Here is a 16,034-nt window from a genome sequence, read left to right on the forward strand (position 1 = left end):
TCGGGGACCACTTAGGCACAAACTGAGAGGTTACTCAGAATTGATTACTGGCTCAAGCTCTAGTAACTGTGCCCAGAATGTACTCAGCTTTGGCATCTTCCAGAGAGGTCACTTGGTCTGACCAGGAGATGTGGGCAAGAGTTAAGGAGCAGAATTGCAAATGCCTATAAACAGAGATCTTGGCCAGTAGGAATTACAAAGGGCAGACAGTGTGGAGGTGACTGCTGTGTAAGTATTATTGAGCTTTAGTTAGCATCCATAATAACATGTCATCCCTCTACCCCAAGTCTATCAAGGTTCTTAATATCAGCAAAGGCCAGCACTCCACAACTTAGGAAGCCTTTCTAAGCCTGACAAAAGATTTAAAAATTACATTTGGAAGTGCTCTTTACCACAAGCTTTGATTCCACTGTCTGCACACCTGTTGATCTCATACAAAAATATTCATCACACTGACCTTGTCCTGTTGAATACATCTCTACCATTTGCTCAGAGGAGCCAAAAATGTGTTTTCTTCTTCAAAAAAACAGAAAAATTTTCCCATGTTTCATTTTATTCTCAGCTTTTTGGGGTAGAAGATAAGCTGACAATGAAAATATGATGATTGGCGTGTTATTTTTAAATGAATTTTTAATAGCAAATAATTTGCTCCATCTGGAAAAGGCTGATCACATTTTCAGCAACTAGGCACAAATCAGGATGGATTATTTCCAGCATTTTTTTAAAAAGCTTATTTAGATCCAATCACACTAGCTGCTCAGTGTCAGTGGCATTTCCTGATCCTGAAGAGGGCTAAGCCCTCAGCCCCGTCCCTCATCCCTTAAGGCCATGGTCTCTCAAAATATCAAAGTCCTTTTGCTCACCAGACACCTGCTGTAGTTTCTGTCATCCAGTTTCTGGGGCTACTGTGGCTCACGTTGTGGCACTAGTTCACACTGTACTTCACTCCAGCCATTGGCAGAAACATCAGGCAGTGTCATGGATCAGTCGCTGAAGTTGGCTTCTCTGGGTGCTGTTCCCATAGCACACAGCCTCTTATTTGAGAAACAGGAGCAGAAAGAGACATCAAGTATTTAGGCAAAGCAAGGTTTGGGATAGTTCTGGAACCACATTTTGATCCATCCAGCTCTCATCTGCCCTATGGGAGCTCCAGAATTAAAGGGCTTCATGAAAGGGAAAGAGAGAAAAACTATTTGCACGCCCATGTTCATAGCAGCATTATTCACAATAGCCAAAAGGAAGAAATCACCCAAATGTCCGTTGACAGATGAATGGGTAAACAAAATGCGGGTGCCTCCACACAATAGAATATTATTCAGCCTTAAAAAGGAAGAAAATTCAGGCTGGGCGCGGTGGCTCACGCCTGTAATCCCAGCACTTTGGGAGGCTGAGGCGGGTGGATCACGAGGTCAGGAGATCGAGAACCATCCTGGCTAACAAGGTGAAACTCCGTCTCTCCAAAAAAAAAAAAAAAAAAAAATTAACCGGGGATGGTGGCGGGCGCCTGTAGTCCCAGCTACTCAAGAGGCTGAGGCAGGAGAATGGCGTGAACCTGGGAGGCAGAGCTTTCAGTGAGCCGAGATCCCTCCCACCGCTGCACTCCAGCCTGGGTGACAGAGCAAGACTCCGTCTCAAAAAAAAAAAAAAGAAAAGAAAAGAAAAGAAAAGGAAGAAAAATCTAACACATGCTACAACATGGATAAACCTTGAGGAGGACACCATGCTAAGTGAAATAAACCAGACACAAAAGGACAAATGTATGATTCCACTTATATGAGATACCTAGAATAGGCAAATTCATAGAGACAGAAAGTAGAACAGAGTAATTACCAGGGGCTAAGGAAAGGGGGTGATATGGTTTGGCTGTGTCCCCACCCAAATTTCATCTTGAATTGTAGCTCACATAATCCCCACGTGTCATGGAAGGGACCCAGTAGGAGGTAAGTGAATCATGGGGGTGGTTTTTTCCTGTGCTGTTCTCGCTATAGTGAGTGAGTCTCACGAGATCTGACGGTTTCATAAAGTGCAGTTCCCCTGCACACACTCTTACCTGCCGCCATGTAAGACATGCCCTTGCTCCTTCTTTGCCTTCCACCATGATTGTGAGGCTTCCCCAGTCATGTAGAACTGTGAGTCCATTAAACCTCTTTGTAAATTACCCAGTCCCAGGAATTTCTTCATAGCAGTATGAAAATGGACTAATATGGGGGGAAGAGGGACTTACTGTTTAATGAGTACAGAGCTTCAGTCTGAGATGATCAAAAAGTTGTGGAGGCGGATGCTGGTGATGGTTGCACAAAAATATGAAGGTACTTAATGCCACTGAAACTGTACACCTAAGAATGGTTAAAATAGGCCGAGTGCAGTGGCTCACGCCTGTAATCCCAGCACTTCGGGAGGCCAAGACAGGTGGGTCGCCTGAGCTTAGAAGTTCAAGACAGCCTGGACAACATGGTGAAACCCTATCTCTACCAAAAACACAAAAAAATTAGCCAGGCGTGGTGGCATGCACCTGTGGTCCCAGCTACTCAGGAGGCTGAGTTTGGGGGATCACTTGAGCCTGGGAGGCAGAGGTTGCAGTGAGCCGAGATCGTGCCACTGCACTCCAACCTGGTGAAAGAGTGAGACCCTGTCTCAACAACAGCAAAAACAAGTTAAAATGGTAAATTTTATGTTAAGTACATTTTGCCACAATTTTTTTAAGGGGAGGGAAAATGTACTTGTGCTTTTCACTGGCCCCAGGTCCTTTTCTAAAGGAAGTCTTCTGGGTGTCACCTTCTGGGTCTCACTTCTGGGTGGCTGAGTGAGGCAATGCTTAGTAACCAAACTACCCACTGGTGTGCTGGTAAATGCTTAACAACTGGCTCTCCAACAAGAACAAAAAACAACTGCATGGAAATATTGGTACACAAGTTTATTATACATTTTATCAATAAAAAGGATGTGAGTCACACAATTTACAGATGATAAAATATACAACACTCTTTAAAAATTCCACATAGCCAATTGATATTCAGGGAATGATTTAATTGACTTTTGCTAAACTCTTGTACCTGCAGCAACAATGGTTGTGATTGATGAACAAATAAAGTTCTGACATGAATGCTGGTTGATATTTTTGTTTAATAAGTAAGACAAAAGTGGCCTGGCGTGGTGGCTCACGCCTGTAATCCCAGCACTTTGGGAGGCCAAGGAGGGCGGATCATGAGGTCAGGAGATCAAGACCATCCTGGCTAACATGGTGAAACCCCGTCTGTACTAAAAATACAAAAAGTTAGCCGGGCATGGTGGTGGGTGCCTGTAGTCCCAGCTACTCAGGAGGCTGAGGCAGGAGAATGGCATGAACCCAGGAGGTGGAGCTTGCAGTGAGCCGAGATCACGCCACTGCACTCCAGACTGGGAGACAGAGCGAGACTCTGCCTCAAAAAAAAAAAAAGAAAAAAAAAAAAAGTAAGACAAAAGTGAAACAAGGACATATGTGAGAAGGTCACTCATTCTACAATGCCATAAGCAATATTTTTGATGAGTTAGATTATAGTTTTTAAATATAGTTGTTGAATACTGGAAGAATACTTCCGCAATTTCTCTTTATTTCTACTCCCCTGTTCTCAATCTCTTGTGTTATTCACAATGTAACAGCTACTGACTCAACACACTTTCAAGTATTATCTGCATTATTAATATTCTCTCTGCCATGTTGTTACATTTGGACAATCAATAAAACAATATTTTAAGCCCTGATTTATAGTGTTTGCTGATTTCTATGGTGTAAATACTCCCACCATGGCTGGTTTCAGCCTGTTAGTGTGAATTCACCTCAAGGTAAAGTCAGGAAGAGACATATGGTAAGGTGCTAACATGTCGCATTTCCATACAGAAGACCTGAGTAACCTTCCAAACATCAATACACAGATAGTAACATATGCTAACATCATTAGGGAATGACAAGGTTTTAGTACTTATTTTGTGTTTTTAATATCCTTTATTCAGTTGTAAGTTTATACAATTTAATTTTTAAAATTATCATGTTTCACATCTGGCTCACAGAATTCTCAAAAATTTAACAATTGACTCTCATAAGCCAGTACACCACGTTTGGCAAACCATGAAACACTCATCTCTTTGTAAGAACTGTGGAAGAGCTCTCTACCTCCAAAGCTATCCCAGAAAGCACAGAAATTGGGGGGTGGAGCGGTGTCCCTTACCAAAGGCATGGAATGAGAAGGAAAAAAAAATCCAAAAATAGAAGGAAAAGGAAATTGGGAGGGTCCCATCACACTGGGCTCACGACACTTCTCTAGACTTTTCTTCCTTCTCTATTATCTTCACGCTTCCATGGATCTTGTTCTCTGGTTCTTCTCAGTGTTGCCCCTGTGGCTGTCCTTGGCGTTGTTGTCATTCATGTGCTTCTTTGTCCCGTTTCTTCTATTCCCATTGCAGTCTTGGCTCTCCTTCCACTTGTTCTGGTGATGCACAACTTTTCAGTCACCATTTTCCATGATTTTCTTCAATTCTCCCTCTCTTCTTTTTTAAAGTTTTTAAAATTTATTTTTATAGAGGCAGAGTCTTCGCAGTATTGCCCAGGCTAGTCTCGAACTCCTGAGCTCAATCGATCCGCCCACATCGGCTTCCCCAAGTGCTGGGATTACAGGTGTGAGCCACTGCGCCCAGCCCCTCTTTTCCTTTTCTGGCATAGCAGGGGCTTCAGTTGAAAATGGGGCCACAGGAATCCCTGTATCAGAGGATTAAGGGGAAATCCACAGCAGCCTCAGCCTTCTGGGGCCTTTTCTTTCTGGTTTTCTGATGCTCAGTGTTGCCTTTTCATGAACTGAATGATCAGAAAAAAGGGGGAAACTCTACAAGATGTATCTTCAGTTGGATTTTGGGGTGGCTGCCCAATAAATGACTTTTCATTAATGAGGAAAACAGCATAGAAGTGGTGGAAAAAGTTAATAAACCCTATGATAAAATGAGGCAATAACAATGCAAATATCTAGGGGGCTTATTAAGAAAATATGTTTTTTTTAAAAAAAACCTCAATAATTTGGTCATCAAATATTTAACAACTCAAGGACCCTTTAAAAGAGAAAAAATTGTTACAGATTCCCTCCCCCGTCCCTTTTTTTTTTTTCTTTTTTGAGACAGAGTTTCCCTCTCGTTGCCCAGGCTGGAGTGCAATGGCACGATCTCAGCTCACCACAACCTCCGCCTCCCCGGGTAAAGCGATTCTCCTGCCTCAGCCTCACGAGTAGCTGGGATTTACAGGCATGCACCCCCACACCCGACTAAGTTTGTATTTTTACAAAATATTTTTACAAAAAAAGACGAGGTTTGCCATGTTGGTCAGGCTGGTCTCCAACTTCTGACCTCAGGTGATCTGCCCACCTCAACCTCCCAAAGTGCTGGGGTTACAGGTGTGAGCCACAGCGCCCAGCCTATAGACCCTTCTTAAAGAAGAAAATGTTTTCCTGTAGACCCTCAATGTTGCCTTAAATTATTTTTATTATGTTATTTAAAGAGTACAAACATAGGGCCGGGCGTGGTGGCTCATGCCTGTAATCCCAGCACTTTGGGAGGGCGAGGTGGGCAGATCACCTGAGGTCAGGAGTTCAAGACCAGCCTGGCCAACATGGTGAAACCCTGTCTCTACTAAAAACACAAAAAATTAGCTGAGCATGGTGGCGCACGCCTGTAATCCCAGCTACTCAGGAGGCTGAGGCAGGAGAATTGCTTGAACCCAGGACATGGAAGTTGCAGTGAGCCGAGATCGTGCCATTGCACTCCAGCCTGGGCAACAAAAGCGAAACTCTGTCTCAAAAAAAAAAAAAAGAGTACAAACATAAACTAGGCATGAATCCCGTATGTTTATAACCTTCACATAATTATAAAATATAAATAAAACCACGAAAACCAATAACATTTTAATGAAGAACATTAATTAAACGTGATGAATAATGTTCTTAAAAGCACATTACTGCTGTTGGGTTAAATAGTTGGTTTGTTGAAAAAAGTAACTGATTAATCAATAAACAAATAAATCTTGTCTTGTTCATTGGTGGAAGTAGATGGCAAATCATGACATCTCTGTTCTCCCCACTCCCCACCAACTCTTCACAACCACAAAAACGTTAGGGAGTGAAGCAAGGAAGTATTCCTCTCTCTTATATTCTCCCATATTTGTCACTATTAAAAACCAAACTAAGGCTGGGTGTGGTGGCTCACTCCTATAAACCCAGCACTTTGGGAGGCCGAGGTGGGCAGATCACGAGATCAGGAGTTCGAGACCAGCCTGGCCAAAATGGTGAAACCCCGTCTCTACTAAAAATACAAAAATTAACTGGGCATGGTGGTGCGTGCCTGTAGTCCCAACTACTCAGGAGGCTGAGGCAGAAGAATCACTTGAACCCAGGAGGCAGAGGTTGCAGTGAGCCGAGATCGCACCACTGCACTCCAGCCCGGGCAACAGAGCAAGACTCTGTGTAAAACAACAACAACAACAACAAAAAGACAAAACAAAACTAGGCTGGGCGAGGTGGCTAACGCCTGTAATCCCAGCACTTTGGGAGGCCGAGGTGGGTGGATCACCTGAGGTCAGAAGTTCAAGACCAGCCTGGTCAACACGGTGAAACCCCATCTCTACTAAAAATATAAAAATTAGCCGGGCATGGTGGCGGGTGCCTATAATCCCAGCTACTTGGGAGTCTGAGGCAGGAGAATCGCTTGAACTCAGGAGGTGGAGGTTGCAGTGAGCCAAGATCCTGCCATTACACTCCAGCCTGGGCAACAAGAGTGAAACTCTATCTAAAAAAACAAAATAAAAAACATACTAAAGAAGAAAAACTTCTTAGAAGTTTTTACTAAAGAAGAAAGACTTTTTGCTGGCCGGGCAAGGTGGCTCATACTTGTAATCCCAGCACTTGGGGAGGATGAGATGGGAGGATCACTTAAGGCCAGGAGTTCAAGACCAGCCTAGGCAACAGAGTAAGACCCTGTCTCTACAAATAAAAAAAAAAAAAAAGCAAAAAAAATTAGCCGGACACAGTGGGTCATGCCTGTAATCCCAGCACTTTGGGAGGCCAAGGCAGGCAGACAGCTTGAGCTCAGGAGTTCGAGACCAGCCTGGGCAACATGGTGAAATCCTGTCTCTACAAAAAATGCAAAAATTACCTGGGTATAGTGGTGCCTGCCTGTAGTCCCAGGTACTCAGGAGGCTAAGGTGGGGGGATTACTTGAGCCAAGGAAGTCAAGTCTTCAGTGAGCCGAGATTGTGCCACAGCACTGCAATCTAGATGACAGAATGAGACCCTGTCTTTAAAAAAAAAAAAAAAAAATTAACCAGGTGTGATGGCTCACATCTGTAGTCCCAGCTACTCAGCTACTCGGGAGGCTGAGGCAGGAGGATCACTTGAGCCCTGGAGTTCAAGGCTGCAGTGCACTATGACTGCACCACTGCACTCTAGCCTGGGTGACAAAGTGAGATCCTGTCTCAAAAGAAAAAAGAAGAAGGAGGAGGAGGAGGAAAGGAGAAGAAACCAAAGAAAGCATATTCATCATATAGTTCATAAATGTATTTGGTATTTAATTCTACAGTCTTAAAAGTTGTCCGGGGAAAAAAATTTAGCTTTCCTTTCCTTTCACTGATTTTATCTCATGAGCCACCATTTCTGCCCAGCAACAGGAAATGACATCTTACCAATTAAAGGTAACCCAATGTCTCCTGCAGTAAACAGTCAACTAGTGACTCTCTCTCTCCCTCACTATTCTGGAAAATGCCTGAGCTGCAGGGACCTGTGTCTCACAAGAGGGGGATCTTAATCCACACTCACTGGTTTTCTCCCTGTTGACTTTTTCTGCTATGGGCTGGCCCCAGGGGTCTTGACAGCCCAGCCTTCCAGATGGGAGGTCAGCAATCCCGCTGGCCTGTGCACTCCATGTCTCTGCCCATCTGGCCAATCCTAGAGGCAGACAGGAAGGCTCCCTGTGTTCCCAGGCTTCACACAAGTAGAGGGAGGCATGGCGGGTGGAGTGGGAGAGAGACAGAGTCTCTCGGCCTCTCTATGCTTCCACCTGCCCTGCTTTCATTTCTGCCCATTTGACCACACCCCACTCTAGGCAGCCGCCATCCTCTCACAGAGTTGCAGGTGGGAAGTGGGACAGAATCCTCTTGGCCTCACACCATCATCCTAGTCTGGGAGTTTTACTAAACCCATTCCCCAGTCCCCTTGGGTTCAGCCCAGGAACCATCTCCTCCAGCAGTTCAACCTTGCTTTTTTCTCCTCACCCCCACTCCATCCTCTATCTGGGGGATTTTTCTCCAGATAGGGGCAGAAATTGCTCTTACATTATCATTCATTCTTTATTTATTTTTTTAGAGACCGGGTCTCGCTGTGTTGCTTAGGTTGGTCTCAAACTCCTGGACTCAAGTGATCCTCTCACCTCAGCCTCCTGGGTAGCTGGGACTACAGACACATACCGCCATGCCCAGTCGGCCTCATTCATTGTTTTGAATCACATGTTTGTGGAATAAAGCAGTGATATGTTGGCAAATGCTTAAAAATGAACTCTTTGGGAAAAAAAGCCCTGTTTCGTCGTGTTTGCCATTTTCACGGCATAAACCTTCCACCATGGTTGATTTCCAGCTACCTCTGTGATGTCACTGGACACTGGCTCTCTTGAACTGGTGCAAACCAGCTCTGGCACACCTTGGATGTTAAAGCCACTGATGATTGAGAGCCAGCATCAAATTTTGTACAGTTCAAATTCATTTTTCTCTCCCTCAAAAACCCAGCTTTTGGCTAGGCGCAGTGGCTCACGCCTGTAATCCCATTACTTTGGGAGGCCGAGGCGGGTGGATCACTTGAGGTCAGGAGTTCGAGACCAGCCTGGCCAACATGGTGAAACCCTGTCTCTACTAAAAATACAAAAATTAGCCAGGCATGGTGGCGCACAACTGTAGTACCAGCTACTTGGGAGGTTGAAGCAGGAGAATCGCTTGAACCCGGGAGGCAGAGGTTGCAGTGAACCAAGATGGCGTCATTGCACTCCAGCCTGGGTAACAAGAGCCAAACTCCATCTCAAAAGAAAACAAACAAACCAAAAACCCAGCTCTTACATTGGAAAGTCTTGGCTTTCAAGACTTTTTGCCAGCTGGGCACGGTGGCTCAGGCCTGTAATCCCAGCACTTTGAGAGGCCGAGGCTTGCGGATCACCTGAGGTCAGGAGTTCAAGACCAGCCTGGTCAACATGGTGAAACCCCATCTCTACTAAAAATACAAAAAAATTAGCTGGGCATGGTGGCGGGCACCTGTAATCCCAGCCACTCAGGAGGCTGAGGCAGGAGAATGGCTTGAACCCGAGAGATGGAGGTTGCAGTGAGCCAAGATCATGCCACTGCACTCTAGCCTGGCGACAGAGCAAGACTCCATCTCAAAAAAAAAAAAAAAAAAAAAGACGAAAAAAGACTTTTTGCCTTGCTGTGCATCGAAAGACCCTATTTTAGAACTCAGAGCCAAGAATGTTTTTTTGAGATGGACTCTCACTCTGTCGCCCAGGCTGGGGTTCAGTGGCGCGATCTCAGCTCACTGCAAGCTCTGCCTCCTGGGTTGACGCCATTCTCCCGCCTCAGCCTCCCAAGTAGCTGGGACTACAGGCGCCTGCCACCATGCCCGGCTAATTTTGTTTTTGTATTTTTAGTACAGACGGGGTTTCACCGTGTTAGCCAGGATGGTCTCGATCTCCTGAACTTGTGATCTGCCCGCCTGCCTCGGCCTCCCAAAGTGCTGGGATTACAGGCATGAGCCACCGTGCTCAGCCACAGAGCCAAGAATTTGTCTCTTTGTTAGCTGTCTCCTAAGAGCAGCACATTTAGAACTCTATCCCTATGTCTCCAGTGGTGGGAGAAGGTTAATGGGTACAAGAAAGCCTGGAGAAAAGAAACCTCAATTAATATCTCAAAATATTCTCCACCACTTGCTTGTAACTTTTTTGAATGGTTTGAAATAGCAACTGTACTGTCAATGGAGGTTCCACTAAGAAACCGTTATCCAACTGATACAAACTTATTATAAAATTAAAGGAAGGGTCAACTACTAGGGCCAGTGATGGAGACAGAGTGACAGAGAGAGAGAGAGAGAGAGAGAGAGAGAGAGAGGAGGCAGCAGCAGGAGGAGACTTCCTAAAGAGAGTTACCAAAAGTATGAGAACATTTTGTTCACATTTAACAAATCGATGGTTTCAGTATATGCACTCACTAAATATAACTGTATGCCTACCCTCATTTGAAGATGTAATAAGACTAAATTCAGGGTCATGAAGAAGAGGAGGCCCTCCTGGCCCCTCAGTCGGGCTCTGCAGCTATGCCAGGGGGATGTGAGAGGGAGGAGACAGTGTCCAGTCAGTGTTCACTCCTTGTCCCAAGCTCCTCCCCTCCTTCCTGCCCCCTCTGAGATTATGAGAGCAGAGTTTTGTACCCACCCACCACCCCCAACTCCTAATCCAGTGGGAGACCCGGGCAGTGCAAGAGTTGGGTGCAGACACTCTGGTCCTTTGAGACCTGGACCTGAGATGCATAAGACCACAAACTGAAAAATGAAAAGGACGACAATCTTCACTATCGGGACTATCTTTTGATCACTTGGAAACTGTCTTCTTTCCCCTTCTCCCATACTTTCACAAGTACCTCAAAGTATCTTTCACTTTAAACAGTGAAGAATAATTCAGAGTGAGAAATTACAAAGACATCAGATTCCAATTAAACTAACTGATTGCTTTTGGAGTCCAGGAAAGTGCAGCATCAAGGTCAAGGACTTCTCTGTTTGCTAGTTGTGTGACTTTGCAAAAGTTACTTGGCATCTCTTAGTTGCAATTCCCTAATCTGTAAGTGGAAATAATATATTGTAATGTTGATGTAAGAATCAAGTGGAACTTTATGTTAAAGAGAGATTTGCAAACTAGAGTTCTATACAGATGTTTGTTACTGTAACTCCACATGGATCTCCACAGAGGTAGAGACCACATTTTGTTTAGTAACCACAGCATCTAGCACAGAGCCTAACCCAGGTCTGTCTTCCATGAAGGTTAGTGGGTTGAATTTTTAAAAAGCCACCTGTGTCGGGCAGAGTGCTGTCAAGAAAAGAGAAGCGGCCAGGCGTGGTGGCTCACCCCTGTAATCCCAGCACTTTGGGAGGCCAAGGCAAGTGGATCATCTGAGGTCAGGAGTTTGAGACCAGCGTCGCCAACATGGCGAAACCCTGTCTCTACTAAAAATATAAAAATTAGCCGGGCTTGGTGGCGGGTGCCTGTAATCCCAGCTACTTGGTGGCTGAGGCAGGAGAATCATTTGAACCTGGGAGGCGGAGGTTGCAGTGAGCCAAGATCACGCCACGTTGCGTGAGCCTGGGCAACAAGAGTCAAATTGTCTCAAAAAAAAAAAAAGAGAAGCCATGCTATTTTGTGTAATTTTAACAGAGATCACATACAATAGCAATCAGGTAAACAGGTTTTGGAGTACTGAAAAGGTGAGGAGAGAACATGCAGTAAGACAGAAAGGAGGGTAACTGCAGGAGGCGGCTACCACCCCTGGGGCTGGGGGAACAGAGGCCTCTGGATTATTAGGACCTGGAGTTGGAGGAGGCGCCGGGCTGGGGTTGGTGTCTCTTAGGTTGGCCAGTGTAGGAGAAACTGGAAACTGGAACTTCTGGCTACTGGAATCCGTTTCTGGTTGCTGCCAAGGTGAATTAGTGTTGCTGTGGTAACAATGACAGCAACAGCAAGAAACATGGGAAAAGGCAAATCCTTCCCGCTTCAACCAGTCAGTCTCCCCCTAGGGCTTTCTATAGGCAGAGCAGCCAGGGCTCCTGCTGGTGACAGAGAAACAGAGGGTGCAGACCCCGTCTCAGCATCAAGGTGGAGTATACAGCGGGAGATTCTGCTGAGAGCCAACAGCTTAAAAACTGCCACATTGCTATCTAATAAATGCAGAGGAGACTTTTGCCTATGGGTGAAGATGCCAAGGGCTGCACTTTGAGGAACTCCCTTTTTACACTACCATAGGGAGGAAATGGGAGTGTGACAATGTGGGTCACAGGGTTCTTGGCGTTCGGAGCCCTGCCGGGCAACCCTACCTCCATCCCAAAGACAGCCTTGCCCTTCCGCGTCGTTGTCGCTGGCAGGGGCACTCCTGTTGCTGCCGCCAGCAGGGACTCCCATGTACACAATCAGAGAATAATGTTCTCACTCCCCAGAGAATAATGTTCTCACTTGCCAGTGAAGGTGCAAGAAGGAGAGCAGACTGGTTTTAGCTCCAGCGACACAACTCAGATGCTGGAGACAAGATACAGAGAGGGTCCCCTTGGACTAGGAAAAATGAGAGTGGCCACAGATGCCCCCAGAGTCTTATAGCTGCAGGAGGCAGGAGCTCTGGCACATTTGAGACAGAGTCTTCCTCTGTCAGCCAGACTGGAGTGCAGTGACCCGATTTGGCTCACTGAAACCTCTGCCTCCCAGGCTCAAGGGATCCTCCCGCCTCAGCCTCCTGTGTAGCTGGGACTACAGGCACATGCCATCACGCCCAGCTAATTTTTATGGGGTTTTTTTATTTGTTTTGTTTTGTTTGAGATGAAGACTCACTCTGTTACCCAGGCTGGAGTACAGTGGTGCGATCTCAGCTTGCTGCAACCTCCGCCTCCCGGGTTCAAGCAATTCTCCTGCCTCAGCCTCCCGAGTAGCTGAGACTATGGGTGCCCACCACCACACCCACTTTTTGTATTTTCAGTAGAGATGGGGTTTCACCACGTTGGCCAGGCTGGTCTCGAACTCCTGACCTCAGGTGATCTGCCTGCCTGGGCCTCCCAGAGTGCTGGGATTACAGGAGTGAGCCACCGGGCCCAGCCTAATTTGTAGAGATGGGGTTTCACCATGTTGCCCAGGCTGGTCTCAAATTCTTAAGCTCAAGGGATCGCCCGCCTCAGCTTCCCAAAGTGCTGGAATTACAGGCGTGAGACACTGGCCCTGGGCTGCTCTGGCACATTCCAACTGATGATTTGACCTGGCTCCCTGGGACAAGCACCCAGCTGGCCTCCGTGGATCTCATGACAAGGAAGAATAGAGCACCTTTGGAGATTTCCTACATCCCTTCACCCCTTCCCCAGACACATTGATTATACTGAGGCTAAGGGAAGACTTCCCTTAGCTGATTGACTTTCTGGCTCAAACTTGAGAAGGTTTGTGTTTTCCCTTTTTTTTTTTTTTTTTTTTGAGACAGAGTCTCGCACTGTCGCCAGGCTGGAGTGCAGTGGCGCGATCTCGGCTCACTGCAACCTCCACCTTCCAGGCTCAAGTGATTCTCCTGCCTCAGCCTCCCGAGTAGCTGGGACTACAGGTGCCCGCCACCACGCCCAGCTAATTTTTGTATTTTTAGTAGAGATAGGGTTTCACCATGTTAGCTAGGATCTCCATCTCTTGACCTCATGATCCGCCCACCTCGGCCTCCCAAAGTGCTGGGATTACAGGCGTGAGCCACCGCTCCTGGCCTGTGTTTTCCTTTGTAAGTCAGAATCTAAATGAAACTGTTATGTCTTGCATGACTCTTAGGAGAATACTGAAGAGTAATGACCCATCCCTCTACCATGTTGCCGCAGACCGCTGATGACAGATTGCCATGCAGCTCAGGAGAGGAGGATAGATTCCCTCTACTCCGTGAAGACTAACCATTTGCAGACACCCAGCTCTGATTCCATTAGGCAGGCAAGGATAGATGGAGTTGAAGTTATAGTAACTTCTTTTCTTCACTGGCATTCTCTTCCAAAGACATTGCATCTCTCTGCTCATTTCAGGACCGGCAGCACCAGTAAGCATCTTCCACAGATAGAATCCACCCTGGGGCCCTACAGTAAAAAAGGGCAGCTTCCTACTCCCCCTCCACTTTCTACCTCTTTTCAACAGGCTCATTCCCCCTCAATCTACCTGGGAGTATGATGTGCTTTTCTGCTGGCCCTTGGCTACCCTAGCACCCTGACCCCCACCCTGGTCCCACCTTGCAGTCTACCTGAGGTTACGATACTTCTCTTCCCGGATAGAACTTTGTGCTCCAGACCTTTCCCTCTCTCCCTATTCTTGCTGAAATGTAAGATATCTGAGTTTATCAGTGCTCTGTTCTCTGTCTCCCAAGAGTTTGGTTAGTTATCTCAATAGGCAGGGATGGGAGGGGGTGTTGCAATTCAATGCATAACAAAAATTGGGAGTGGAGTGTTCCTTCGGGCCACAGGCATAACTTTGTGTTAAGTGTTAGCACTAGAGCAAATTCCACCGAATTCTCTGGACTCACAAGACAAGTCCAGCACCATGACTGTGCAGTCCAGGCGGTGAGTGTTCATTAGTAGGCATTGTGCTTTTGCATTGGCAGCTGGCTGATGTAGCTCATGGGGAAACTGGCATCTATGGTGAATATCAATCACAATTGATGTTAACAAGAAATCAACATAAAATGGCTAGGACCAGCCATCTGCAGAAGCTAAGCACTTTGAACATGGTTGTAAATATGGTCCAGCAGCTTTGCCAAATAAAATCAGGAAGCAAGAGGGCCTCTCGAGCTGATCAAGAGCCCAGAGAGCCGCGAGATTGTGGGCCAGTTGCATCCTTAGGACCGGAATACATTTTTTGAAGTGACCTACTTTATCACATTGTGACTGACTGCCTGATAGAAAGATGGTGCTGTGTATGGATTCTAGAACCTAGGGGAGGAAACCACCAAGAGTAAATATTTGTTGGTGTTTATTCTGTGCTGCATCTACTATGTTTGATAGGTCACAACATAAATAAACGTCAACATTTACAAGACACTTACTATATGTGCCTGGCCAGAGGTAAGTAAGTTTTACGTCCACTCACTCATTTAAACCTCACAAGCACATTATAAGATACATTTATCCATCAGCCTCTTGTGAGTTTGGTTACTGGGAATCAGCCCCCCAAAGCCTGATTTGCTCTGGAATATCTGATGATACTGAGTATCTGACCTTGCAAAGCTAGGGGTTTAGAATGTGGTGATGTGGCCAACATAGCTACCCTGAGGGTGCCAAGCTGAAACAGATGGCTGGACTCTCTTAAACCATCGTGATTACAAGAGATCATCTGTTCTAGCCCTTGAGTGACCCCGGCAGCTTATCAAAGTCATGTATTTATTGCAAGATGTGAGATTCCAAATACATGAAACCCACATCTGAACAGAGACATGATATGTAGTTCAAATGGGCCAGTCTCTGTGCAAACTCCAACAGCTTCCATAATACAAGCTTTACTTTCAAGGACCTGTAAATGGAAACAAGTCTGCATTCCACTAAAGACAGGTGACATGTCTCAGACAGCTTGTAGGGAGACAAAGCAGGTATGGGGTGGGGAATGCATTGGCAAGGATTCTAGCTGCCCAAGAAAGGACAGGAAACTTCCCTCCCAAAAAAGACATCTTGATGGAAGATTTGAAACTTGAGTCATTGACATAATAATAGCTTTCCCATAAAGTGTAAATATCTGAAAGGAGAGAATCATAATCATTCTGACACTGTGCAGCTTTCAGCCCAATCTCAGTCTGAGCCAATAACTCCAAGACAACTGAATGCCCTGTGTCTTGTGAAACACCCCTCCTCTGCCCTCACATAATCCAAAACGGCAGGGGCAGGAAAGGACTGGCATGTTGTTATTGCACCAAGATGAAAGTGCAGGCTAAGTGACTCTGATTTAGTAACAGACCCTTTATTATATAGCTCACAAAAGTAAAGCCAGGCCTAACAACTTTCTTTGACAGCAAAATATTTCTACCCTCTGCTAGACACCAATACGTCAGTATTGGGCAGACCTAGGAGGTATATGTTTATAGTAACAAAAGTGTAAATTTTAGATACTGAAGAGCAGATAAAACTTGCAAAACAGTTCATACTTAGGATCTGAAGGACAGTGAGACAACCTTTCTATTCATTCATCCAAATGTGTACATATGGATGAAGGAATGGAAACCCCAGGATGCTGCATGAACACAGACT

Source organism: Pan troglodytes, chromosome 17 (assembly GCF_028858775.2).
Source record: "Pan troglodytes isolate AG18354 chromosome 17, NHGRI_mPanTro3-v2.0_pri, whole genome shotgun sequence".
In the NCBI taxonomy this organism is placed as follows: Eukaryota; Metazoa; Chordata; class Mammalia; order Primates; family Hominidae; genus Pan; species Pan troglodytes.